This window comes from Palaemon carinicauda, chromosome 35 (genome assembly GCF_036898095.1).
Source record: "Palaemon carinicauda isolate YSFRI2023 chromosome 35, ASM3689809v2, whole genome shotgun sequence".
In the NCBI taxonomy this organism is placed as follows: domain Eukaryota; kingdom Metazoa; phylum Arthropoda; class Malacostraca; order Decapoda; family Palaemonidae; genus Palaemon; species Palaemon carinicauda.
Genome location: NC_090759.1, coordinates 19,000,445 through 19,011,706, shown reverse-complemented (window position 1 = coordinate 19,011,706; position 11,262 = coordinate 19,000,445). Strand labels below are relative to the sequence as shown.

Below are 11,262 nucleotides of genomic sequence, written 5' to 3'. Positions count from 1 at the left end.
CTGCTCATCAGCGCTACCTGATCGCTAGCACTCTCCTGTTCGCCAGCGCTCTCCTGTTCGTCAGCGCTCTCCTGTTCGTCAGCCCTCTCATGATGATCATCTCTGCTGTTCCTGTTGGTTCCTGTTATGCGCCCTGTGCGCCCACGTTCACCCTCGCGATCTAGAACTTTGGTTCAGGTCTGGGTCAAGGACTCTTCTTCTATGCGCAGGCTTCCACGCGTTGCCTTCTGCTCGTCAGTGATCAACAGCTCGCCAGCGACCTTAGATGCGTCAACGTTCACCTGCTCGCCAGCGATCTCCTACGCGTCAACGATCGCCACGCGTATCAGTTCCCCTGTCCACCATCAGTAACGATCTAGCGCTCGCCTGCTGTGGACCACGATCCCCGGTAGCTGAGACTTGCCGTAGATCTTCCTCCTGCTCGCCAGCGCTCACCTTTTCTTCTGTACTTCTGTGCGCCAACTTTCTTCATTTGCCAGCGCACATCTGCGCACCCTTCTTTGCCACGCATCAATGGGCGCCAACGGTTTTCCTACCGTCTAGGATCGCCTGATTAACAGCTGGCTTCAGCGCTCACCTTCCTGATGCACCTGCGCGCCATCTATTAGCGCGATGCGTGCTAACCATCACTACTCTCTCTCGCGTTGGCAACCGCCTACGCACCCGCGCGGTTCTTCATCTGCTCGCTAGCGTTTTGGTAACGCACCACCGCTCGCCAACGCGCCGTCGCTTGCCGACGTGCTATCGCTTGCCGACGCGCCATTGCTCACCTGCGTGTCAGCGCTCACCAGCTCACCACCGATCGCCTGTTGATCCACACCACCAGCGGTCTTCCTCACCCACGCGGCAGCGCGTTTCCTCGCTATCGCGCCAGCGCTTGCGTTCGCCGCCTCGGACACGCGCTCATTCACCTGCCCACCCTCGCGCCCATTCACCTGCGCGCCCGCGCGACCGCTCGCCTGCGCGTCCGCTCGCCTGCGCGTCCGCGCACATGCTCTCCAATGTTCGACCGACGGTGTTCCGCCCCGCGGACCGACGGTGTTCCGCGCCGCGGACCGACGGTGTTCCGCCCCGCGGACCGACGGTGTTCCGCCCCGCGGACCGACGGTGTTCCTCCCCGCGGACCGACGGTGTTACGCCGCGCGGACCGACGGTGTTCCGCCCCGCGGACCTACGGTGTTCCGCCCCGCTGACCGACGGTGTTCCGCTCCGCGGACCGACGGTGTTCCGCCCCGCGGACCGACGGTGTTCCGCCCCGCGGACCGACGGTGTTCCGCCGGGCGGACCGACGGTGTTTCGCCGCGTGGACCGACGGTGTTCCGCCACACGGACCGACGGTGTTTCTTCGCACTAATGTCGGCTTAATTCTTGCAGTGTCCATTGCACGTCTATGCGTTATCGCTCACCGACCACCAGCTCTCGCCCTTCCTACCACGCTCGCCCTCCTTCTGTGCTCCTTCGCTAACCTTCATTTGCGTTCCTGCGTGACCGCGCATGGGCGTTTCCACGTTCGCCCACGCACAAATCATTGAGTTACCATCGCGTGAGCTCCAGGGCGATTGCGACCACGATTCCCATTGGGGTTTTCGCAGCAAGGCCAGCCCTGGCGAGTTCTTTTGGAGAGTATTTCCAGAACACGGCCTTACCCCGTAAACACAGAGCATGGCACTTGCAAGAATAGGAAGATTATTCAGGAAGGTCTGAGCAACACTCCTCTTTCCAGAACCTGGGTTAGCCCTTCTCCGTCATTCCCTGGAAGGATTTTTGGCGGGGGCTTTCCGTTCGAGATTTCTCCATCGGCCAAAGGGTGACTGCTTACCCCTTCCTCTTCTCCACCTCGTGTAGGGGGCTTACCAGGTCCTTTCCCTTCTCGGTTACGGCCCGAGGTTTGGTTCAAGGAAGCTACTGGAAGATCATGGGTACTTTCCTCCTCTCGGGCTCAGGCACCTTGGCGTTTCGTCGTTAAGTATCTAACTTGCTGGCAAGCTCGATGTTGGACCATCTGGACGCGCTGACCGAGGGCTTCCTTTCGGGTGTCTCATCCGTGGATGTCGACAACCTCAGACACCCTTCCATCCTTGAGAAGAGTTTGTTTGTGCCCAAGGACAGAGACTTAGACAGCGGCTGTGCGGAGGAAATCGACTTCCGTTTTCACTCCTCCAAGGCGCTTTTTTCCAGACTCTTCAGGGCTCCAGCGTCTTTTTCTTTCAACCACGTCGGCATAAGTTATCGGCTACGACAACTGAGACAAGGTGTCCAACTGCAGTATCCTCCTGTCAGGAACAGATGGCACGGGAAGCTCCCCCGGGGGGGGGGGGCATAGTCCTCAAGGGAGCAGCAGAGTTCACGAACTCTAGGATTGGCACCCCTCCCCCCCCCGCCTTGCAGGCTTCTCGCTGGGAGGATGTTTAAAGTTTCTCATCCGGATGACAGCTTCCCGATGCCCATTCCCGCACGATCTCTTTGATCAGCCAAGGATATCGCGCCTGCCGTCTCTGTCAGCGAATTCAGTGTCTCTGAACCTCTATGCCATAGGGTCGGCAAGATTTGCCCGTTTGGGCAGAAGGATCCATACCTTAGGAGAAGGTCCTCCTTGGGATCATCGACGGCTTCACCCCCGGCTTCTTCAGTCGATCCTTTCTTGTAAGGAAGTATCTGAGTTGGGAGTTCCGTAGTCGACCTCTCAGCCCTGATCAAGTTTGTCGAACAAACTTCGTCTAGCGTAGAACAGCAGAATCGATCAGACTGGTAACGAGGCGACAGGACTCCTTAAACCCTGGATCGGAAGGACGGGTACTTTCAGTTCCCATTCCATCCATCTTCCAGGGAGCTCGTGGAATTCAGCCTAGACTGCAGGTACTCCTGCTTATGATGCAGTGTGGCGATCCCGCCGTGGCATCGCAGGTTTTTTTCCCCAGAGAACTCTCCCTTCTTTCCTCATGGTCGCTCAGGTGCAGGCTTCCACCTCCTTCGCTTTTTGGAGGGCTGGTCAACTCCGGTAGTCTCGGGTTCGACCTTCTTCAGCGCCGGGACAAGCTTCCGGATGCTTACCACGAGTGTGGGTTCATGGTATTTTGCTAGGAGCCTTCTCTCTTCTGCCTCAACATCTAGAGTATCTGGCCATGATATTGAGTCAACGGCCATACCATGTTGGAAACCCCGCTTCTCGTCCGTCCAGCGAGGTTAAGCAACGTCGGTTCTGGTCGGTACTTGGATGGGTGACCCCCTGGGGACGCCAGATTCTGTTGCCACCTCCTCCGAGCCTTCCCTTCAGTTGACTATGGCAAGGCTGAGGAGAGTCGCAGTACCTGTTCTCGGTCAAGCAGAGCTTTCAGCCATTCCTTGGAATGTTTCCTAGTTCTCCTTTCCTCATTGACCCGTCTATAGTTCCGAACGGTCGCCTCAGGATAAGTTCCATGTGGGCCGGTCCAAGTTCCGGTAGTTTCAGGCAACGATTAACCGGACTTCCTGGCCCATATGGGACCAGCGGAACTATTAGGCCTGCAATGGGTGTTGACCTATGGAACCTCTTGATGGTAGTGGATATTCTCGTCCTTTCCCCACATTCTTGATGCTGTTCTCGGACTCGTCAAAAAAAAAGGGGGGGGGGCATGTTCCGGTCCAGGCCTATGATCTCGTCTTCCGATGGGCAACGGTCTTCCTTACGGACAACGGTCTTCCCGACGGACAACAGTCTTCCAACGGATATCAGTCTCCCGGCGGAAAGGCAACGGTCTTCTGATGGACATCTGTCTCCCGACGGACAACGATCCCTCTGGGGCAAAGGGTTGCCTCCCACGGGGGTGCTTCCCTTGCGTGTCAGGGTTCCCCTGCGTGCCCTTCTGCTGTGTTCGCTCCTGCTCCTGCTCCTGCTCAGTGTTAGCGCACAGGCGCTCTCCTGCTCATCAGCGCTACCTGATCGCTAGCACTCTCCTAATCGCCAGCGCTCTCCTGTTCGTCAGCGCTCTCATGATGATCATCTCTGCTGTTCCTGTTGGTTCCTGTTATGCGCCCTGTGCGCCCACGTTCGCCCTCGCGATCTAGAACTTTGGTTCAGGTCTGGGTCAAGGACTCTTTTTCTATGCGCAGGCTTCCACGCGTTGCCTTCTGCTCGTCAGCAATCAACAGCTCGCCAGCGACCTTAGACGCGTCAACGTTCACCTGCTCGCCAGCGATCTCCTACGCGTCAACGATCGCCACGCGTGTCAGTTCCCCTGACCACCATCAGTAACGATCTAGCGCTCGCCTGCTGTGGACCACGATCCCCGGTAGCTGAGTCTTGCCGTAGATCTTCCTCCTGCTCGCCAGCGCTCACCTTTTCTTCTGTCCTTCTGTGCGCCAACTTTCTTCATTTGCCAGCGCACATCTGCGTGCCCTTCTTTGCCACGCATCAATGGGCGCCAACGGTTTTCCTACCGTCTAGGATTGCCTGATTAACAGCTGGCTTCAGCGCTCACCTTCCTGATGCACCTGCGCGCCATCTGTTAGCGCGATGCGTGCTAACCATCACTACTCTCTCTCGCGTTGGCAACCGCCTACGCACCCGCGCGATTCTTCATCTGCTCGCTAGCGTTTTGGTAACGCACCACCGCTCGCCAACGCGCCGTCGCTTGCCGACGTGCAATCGCTTGCCGACGCGCCATCGCTCACCTGTGCGTCAGCGCTCACCAGCTCACCACCGATCGCCTGTTGATCCACACCGCCAGCGGTCTTCCTCACCCACGCGGCAGCGCGTTTCCTCGCTATCGCGCCAGCGCTTGCGTTCGCCGCCTCGGACACGCGCTCATTCACCTGCCCACCCTCACGCCCATTCACCTGCGCGCCCGCGCGACCGCTCGCCTGCGCGCCCGCGCGACCGCTCGCCTGCGCGCCCGCGCGACCGCTCGCCTGCGCGTCCGCGCACATACTCTCCAATGTTCTACCGACGGTGTTCCGCCGCGCGGACCGACGGTGTTCCGACCCCGCGGACCGACGGTGTTCCGCCGCGTGGACCGACGGTGTTCCACCCCGCGGACCGACGGTGTTCCGCCCCACGGACCGACGGTGTTCCGCCCCGCTAACCGACAGTGTTCCGCCGGGCGCACCGACGGTGTTCCGCCGGGCGGACCGACGGTGTTCCGCCGGGCGGACCGACGGGGTTCCGCCGGGCGGACCGACGGTGTTCCGCCCCGCGGACCGACGGTGTTCCGCCGGGCGGACCGACGGTGTTCCGCCGGGCGGACCGACGGTGTTCCGCCGCGCAGACCGACGGTGTTCCGCCGCGCGGACCGACGGTGTTCCGCCGCGCGGACCGACGGTGTTCCGCCGCGCGGACCGACGGTGTTCCGCCGCGCGGACCGACGGTGTTTCTTCGCACTAATGTCGGCTTAATTCTTGCAGTGTCCATTGCACGTCTATGGGTTATCGCTCACCGACCACCAGCTCTCGCCCTTCCTACCACGCTCGCCCTCCTTCTGTGCTCCTTCGCTCTCCTTCGTTTGCGTTCCTGCGTGACCGCGCATGAGCGTTTCCACGTTCGCCCACGCACAAATCATTGAATTACCATCGCGTGAGCTCCAGGGTGATTGCGACCACGATTCCCATTGGGGTTTTCGCAGCAAGGCCAGCCCTGGCGAGTTCTTCTGGAGCGTATTTCCAGAACACGGCCTCACCCCGTAAACACAGAGCATGGCACTTGCAAGAATAGGAAGATTATTCAGGAAGGTCTGAGCAACACTCCTCTTTCCAGAACCTGGGTTAGCCCTTCTCCGTCATTCCCTGGAAGGATTTTTGGCGGGGGCTTTCCGTTCGAGATTTCTCCATCGGCCAAAGGGTGACTGCTTACCCCTTCCTCTTCTCCACCTCGTGTAGGGGGCTTAGCAGGTCCTTTCCCTCCTCGTTTACAGCCCGAGGTTTGGTTCAAGGAAGCTACTGGAAGATCATGGGTACTTTCCTCCTCTCGGACTCAGGCACCTTGGCGTTTCGTCGTTAAGTATCTAACTTGCGGGCAAGCTCGATGTTGGACCATCTGGACGCGCTGACCGAGGGCTTCCTTTTGGGTGTCTCATCCGTGGATGTCGACAACCTCAGACACCCTTCCATCCTTGAGAAGAGTTTGTTTGTGCCCAAGGACAGAGACTTAGACAGCGGCTGTGCGGAGGAAATCGACTTCCGTTTTCACTCCTCCAAGACGCTTTTTTCCAGACTCTGTAGGGCTCCCGGCCTTTTTCTTTCAACCACTTCGGCCTAAGTTATCGGCTACGACAACTCAGACAAGGTGTCCAATTGCAGTATCCTCCTGTCAGGAACAGATGGCACGGGAGGCTCCCCCGGGGGGGGGGGGGGCATAGTCCTAACGGGAGCAGCAGAGTTCACGAACTCTAGGATTGGCCCCCCCCCCCCCGCCTTGCAGGCTTCTCGCTGGGAGGATGCTTAAAGTTTCTTTTCCGGATGACAGCTTCCCGATGCCCATTCCCGCACGATCTCTTTGATCAGCCAAGGATATCGCGCCTGCCGTCTCTGTCAGCGAATTCAGTGTCTCTGAACCTCTATGCCATAGGGTCGGCAAGAGTTGCCCGTTTGGGCAGAATGATCCATACCTTAGGAGAAGGTCCTCCTTGGGATCATCGACGGCTTCACCCCCGGCTTCTTCAGTCGATCCTTTCTTGTAAGGAAGTATCTGAGTTGGGAGTTCCGTAGTCGACCTCTCAGCCCTGATCAAGTTTGTCGAACAAACTTCGTCCAGCGTAGAACAGCAGAATCGATCAGACTGGTAACGAGGCGACAGGACTCCTTAAACCCTGGATCGGAAGGACGGGTACTTTCAGTTCCCATTCCATCCATCTTCCAGGGAGCTCGTGGAATTCAGCCTAGACTGCAGGTACTCCTGCTTATGATGCAGTGTGGCGATCCCGCCGTGGCATTGCAGGTTTTTTTCCCCAGAGAACTCTCCTTGCTTTCCTCATGGTCGCTCAGGTGCAGGCTTCCGCCTCCTTCGCTTTTTGGAGGGCTGGTCAACTCTGGTAGTCTCGGGTTCGACCTTCTTCAGCGCCGGGACAAGCTTCCGGATGCTTACCACGAGTGTGGGTTCATGGTATTTTGCTAGGAGCCTTCTCTCTTCTGCCTCAACATCTGGAGTATCTGGCCATGATATTGAGTCAACGGCCTTACCACGTTAGAAACCCCGCTTCTCGTCCGTCCAGCGAGGTTAAGCAACGTCGGTTCTGGTCGGTACTTGGATGGGTGACCACCTGGGGACGCCAGATTCTGTTGCCACCTCCTCCGAGCCTTCCCTTCAGTTGACTATGGCAAGGCTGAGGAGAGTCGCAGTACCTGTTCTCGGTCAAGCAGAGCTTTCAGCCATTCCTTGGAATGTTTCCTAGTTCTCCTTTCCTCATTGACCCGTCTATAGTTCCGAACGGTCGCCTCAGGATAAGTTCCATGTGGGCCGGTCCAAGTTCCGGTAGTTTCAGGCAACGATTAACCGGACTTCCTGGCCCATATGGGACCAGCGGAACTATTAGGCCTGCAATGGGTGTTGACCTATGGAACCTCTTGATGGTAGTGGATATTCTCGTCCTTTCCCCACATTCTTGATGCTGTTCTCGGACTCGTCAAAAAAAAAGGGGGGGGGGCATGTTCCGGTCCAGGCCTATGATCTCGTCTTCCGATGGGCAACGGTCTTCCTTACGGACAACGGTCTTCCCGACGGACAACAGTCTTCCAACGGATATCAGTCTCCCGGCGGAAAGGCAACGGTCTTCTGATGGACATCTGTCTCCCGACGGACAACGATCCCTCTGGGGCAAAGGGTTACCTCCCACGGGGGTGCTTCCCTTGCGTGTCAGGGTTCCCCTGCGTGCCCTTCTGCTGTGTTCGCTCCTGCTCCTGCTCCTGCTCAGTGTTAGCGCACAGGCGCTCTCCTGCTCATCAGCGCTACCTGATCGCTAGCACTCTCCTAATCGCCAGCGCTCTCCTGTTCGTCAGCGCTCTCATGATGATCATCTCTGCTGTTCCTGTTGGTTCCTGTTATGCGCCCTGTGCGCCCACGTTCGCCCTCGCGATCTAGAACTTTGGTTCAGGTCTGGGTCAAGGACTCTTTTTCTATGCGCAGGCTTCCACGCGTTGCCTTCTGCTCGTCAGCAATCAACAGCTCGCCAGCGACCTTAGACGCGTCAACGTTCACCTGCTCGCCAGCGATCTCCTACGCGTCAACGATCGCCACGCGTGTCAGTTCCCCTGACCACCATCAGTAACGATCTAGCGCTCGCCTGCTGTGGACCACGATCCCCGGTAGCTGAGTCTTGCCGTAGATCTTCCTCCTGCTCGCCAGCGCTCACCTTTTTTTCTGTCCTTCTGTGCGCCAACTTTCTTCATTTGCCAGCGCACATCTGCGTGCCCTTCTTTGCCACGCATCAATGGGCGCCAACGGTTTTCCTACCGTCTAGGATTGCCTGATTAACAGCTGGCTTCAGCGCTCACCTTCCTGATGCACCTGCGCGCCATCTGTTAGCGCGATGCGTGCTAACCATCACTACTCTCTCTCGCGTTGGCAACCGCCTACGCACCCGCGCGATTCTTCATCTGCTCGCTAGCGTTTTGGTAACGCACCACCGCTCGCCAACGCGCCGTCGCTTGCCGACGTGCAATCGCTTGCCGACGCGCCATCGCTCACCTGTGCGTCAGCGCTCACCAGCTCACCACCGATCGCCTGTTGATCCACACCGCCAGCGGTCTTCCTCACCCACGCAGCAGCGCGTTACCTCGCTATCGCGCCAGCGCTTGCGTTCGCCGCCTCGGACACGCGCTCATTCACCTGCCCACCCTCACGCCCATTCACCTGCGCGCCCGCGCGACCGCTCGCCTGCGCGCCCGTGCGACCGCTCGCCTGCGCGCCCGCGCGACCGCTCGCCTGCGCGTCCGCGCACATACTCTCCAATGTTCTACCGACGGTGTTCCGCCGCGCGGACCGACGGTGTTCCGACCCCGCGGACCGACGGTGTTCCGCCGCGTGGACCGACGGTGTTCCACCCCGCGGACCGACGGTGTTCCGCCCCGCGGACCGACGGTGTTCCGCCCCGCTAACCGACAGTGTTCCGCCGGGCGCACCGACGGTGTTCCGCCGGGCGGACCGACGGTGTTCCGCCGGGCGGACCGACGGGGTTCCGCCGGGCGGACCGACGGTGTTCCGCCCCGCGGACCGACGGTGTTCCGCCGGGCGGACCGACGGTGTTCCGCCGGGCGGACCGACGGTGTTCCGCCGCGCAGACCGACGGTGTTCCGCCGCGCGGACCGACGGTGTTCCGCCGCGCGGACCGACGGTGTTCCGCCGCGCGGACCGACGGTGTTCCGCCGCGCGGACCGACGGTGTTTCTTCGCACTAATGTCGGCTTAATTCTTGCAGTGTCCATTGCACGTCTATGGGTTATCGCTCACCGACCACCAGCTCTCGCCCTTCCTACCACGCTCGCCCTCCTTCTGTGCTCCTTCGCTCTCCTTCGTTTGCGTTCCTGCGTGACCGCGCATGAGCGTTTCCACGTTCGCCCACGCACAAATCATTGAATTACCATCGCGTGAGCTCCAGGGTGATTGCGACCACGATTCCCATTGGGGTTTTCGCAGCAAGGCCAGCCCTGGCGAGTTCTTCTGGAGCGTATTTCCAGAACACGGCCTCACCCCGTAAACACAGAGCATGGCACTTGCAAGAATAGGAAGATTATTCAGGAAGGTCTGAGCAACACTCCTCTTTCCAGAACCTGGGTTAGCCCTTCTCCGTCATTCCCTGGAAGGATTTTTGGCGGGGGCTTTCCGTTCGAGATTTCTCCATCGGCCAAAGGGTGACTGCTTACCCCTTCCTCTTCTCCACCTCGTGTAGGGGGCTTAGCAGGTCCTTTCCCTCCTCGTTTACAGCCCGAGGTTTGGTTCAAGGAAGCTACTGGAAGATCATGGGTACTTTCCTCCTCTCGGACTCAGGCACCTTGGCGTTTCGTCGTTAAGTATCTAACTTGCGGGCAAGCTCGATGTTGGACCATCTGGACGCGCTGACCGAGGGCTTCCTTTTGGGTGTCTCATCCGTGGATGTCGACAACCTCAGACACCCTTCCATCCTTGAGAAGAGTTTGTTTGTGCCCAAGGACAGAGACTTAGACAGCGGCTGTGCGGAGGAAATCGACTTCCGTTTTCACTCCTCCAAGACGCTTTTTTCCAGACTCTGTAGGGCTCCCGGCCTTTTTCTTTCAACCACTTCGGCCTAAGTTATCGGCTACGACAACTCAGACAAGGTGTCCAATTGCAGTATCCTCCTGTCAGGAACAGATGGCACGGGAGGCTCCCCCGGGGGGGGGGGGGGGGCATAGTCCTAACGGGAGCAGCAGAGTTCACGAACTCTAGGATTGGCCCCCCCCCCCCCCCCGCCTTGCAGGCTTCTCGCTGGGAGGATGCTTAAAGTTTCTTTTCCGGATGACAGCTTCCCGATGCCCATTCCCGCACGATCTCTTTGATCAGCCAAGGATATCGCGCCTGCCGTCTCTGTCAGCGAATTCAGTGTCTCTGAACCTCTATGCCATAGGGTCGGCAAGAGTTGCCCGTTTGGGCAGAATGATCCATACCTTAGGAGAAGGTCCTCCTTGGGATCATCGACGGCTTCACCCCCGGCTTCTTCAGTCGATCCTTTCTTGTAAGGAAGTATCTGAGTTGGGAGTTCCGTAGTCGACCTCTCAGCCCTGATCAAGTTTGTCGAACAAACTTCGTCCAGCGTAGAACAGCAGAATCGATCAGACTGGTAACGAGGCGACAGGACTCCTTAAACCCTGGATCGGAAGGACGGGTACTTTCAGTTCCCATTCCATCCATCTTCCAGGGAGCTCGTGGAATTCAGCCTAGACTGCAGGTACTCCTGCTTATGATGCAGTGTGGCGATCCCGCCGTGGCATTGCAGGTTTTTTTCCCCAGAGAACTCTCCTTGCTTTCCTCATGGTCGCTCAGGTGCAGGCTTCCGCCTCCTTCGCTTTTTGGAGGGCTGGTCAACTCTGGTAGTCTCGGGTTCGACCTTCTTCAGCGCCGGGACAAGCTTCCGGATGCTTACCACGAGTGTGGGTTCATGGTATTTTGCTAGGAGCCTTCTCTCTTCTGCCTCAACATCTGGAGTATCTGGCCATGATATTGAGTCAACGGCCTTACCACGTTAGAAACCCCGCTTCTCGTCCGTCCAGCGAGGTTAAGCAACGTCGGTTCTGGTCGGTACTTGGATGGGTGACCACCTGGGGACGCCAGATTCTGTTGCCA

General features: G+C 58.6%; 3 pseudogenes; all 3 read left to right on the top strand.

The window, feature by feature from the left end:
* Nucleotides 1-3,132: 3,132 nt before the first annotated feature.
* Nucleotides 3,133-3,251, top strand: LOC137628002 (5S ribosomal RNA; annotated as a pseudogene).
* Nucleotides 3,252-7,135: 3,884 nt separating this feature from the next.
* Nucleotides 7,136-7,254, top strand: LOC137628033 (5S ribosomal RNA; annotated as a pseudogene).
* Nucleotides 7,255-11,143: 3,889 nt separating this feature from the next.
* On the top strand, nt 11,144-11,262 carry LOC137628032 (5S ribosomal RNA; annotated as a pseudogene).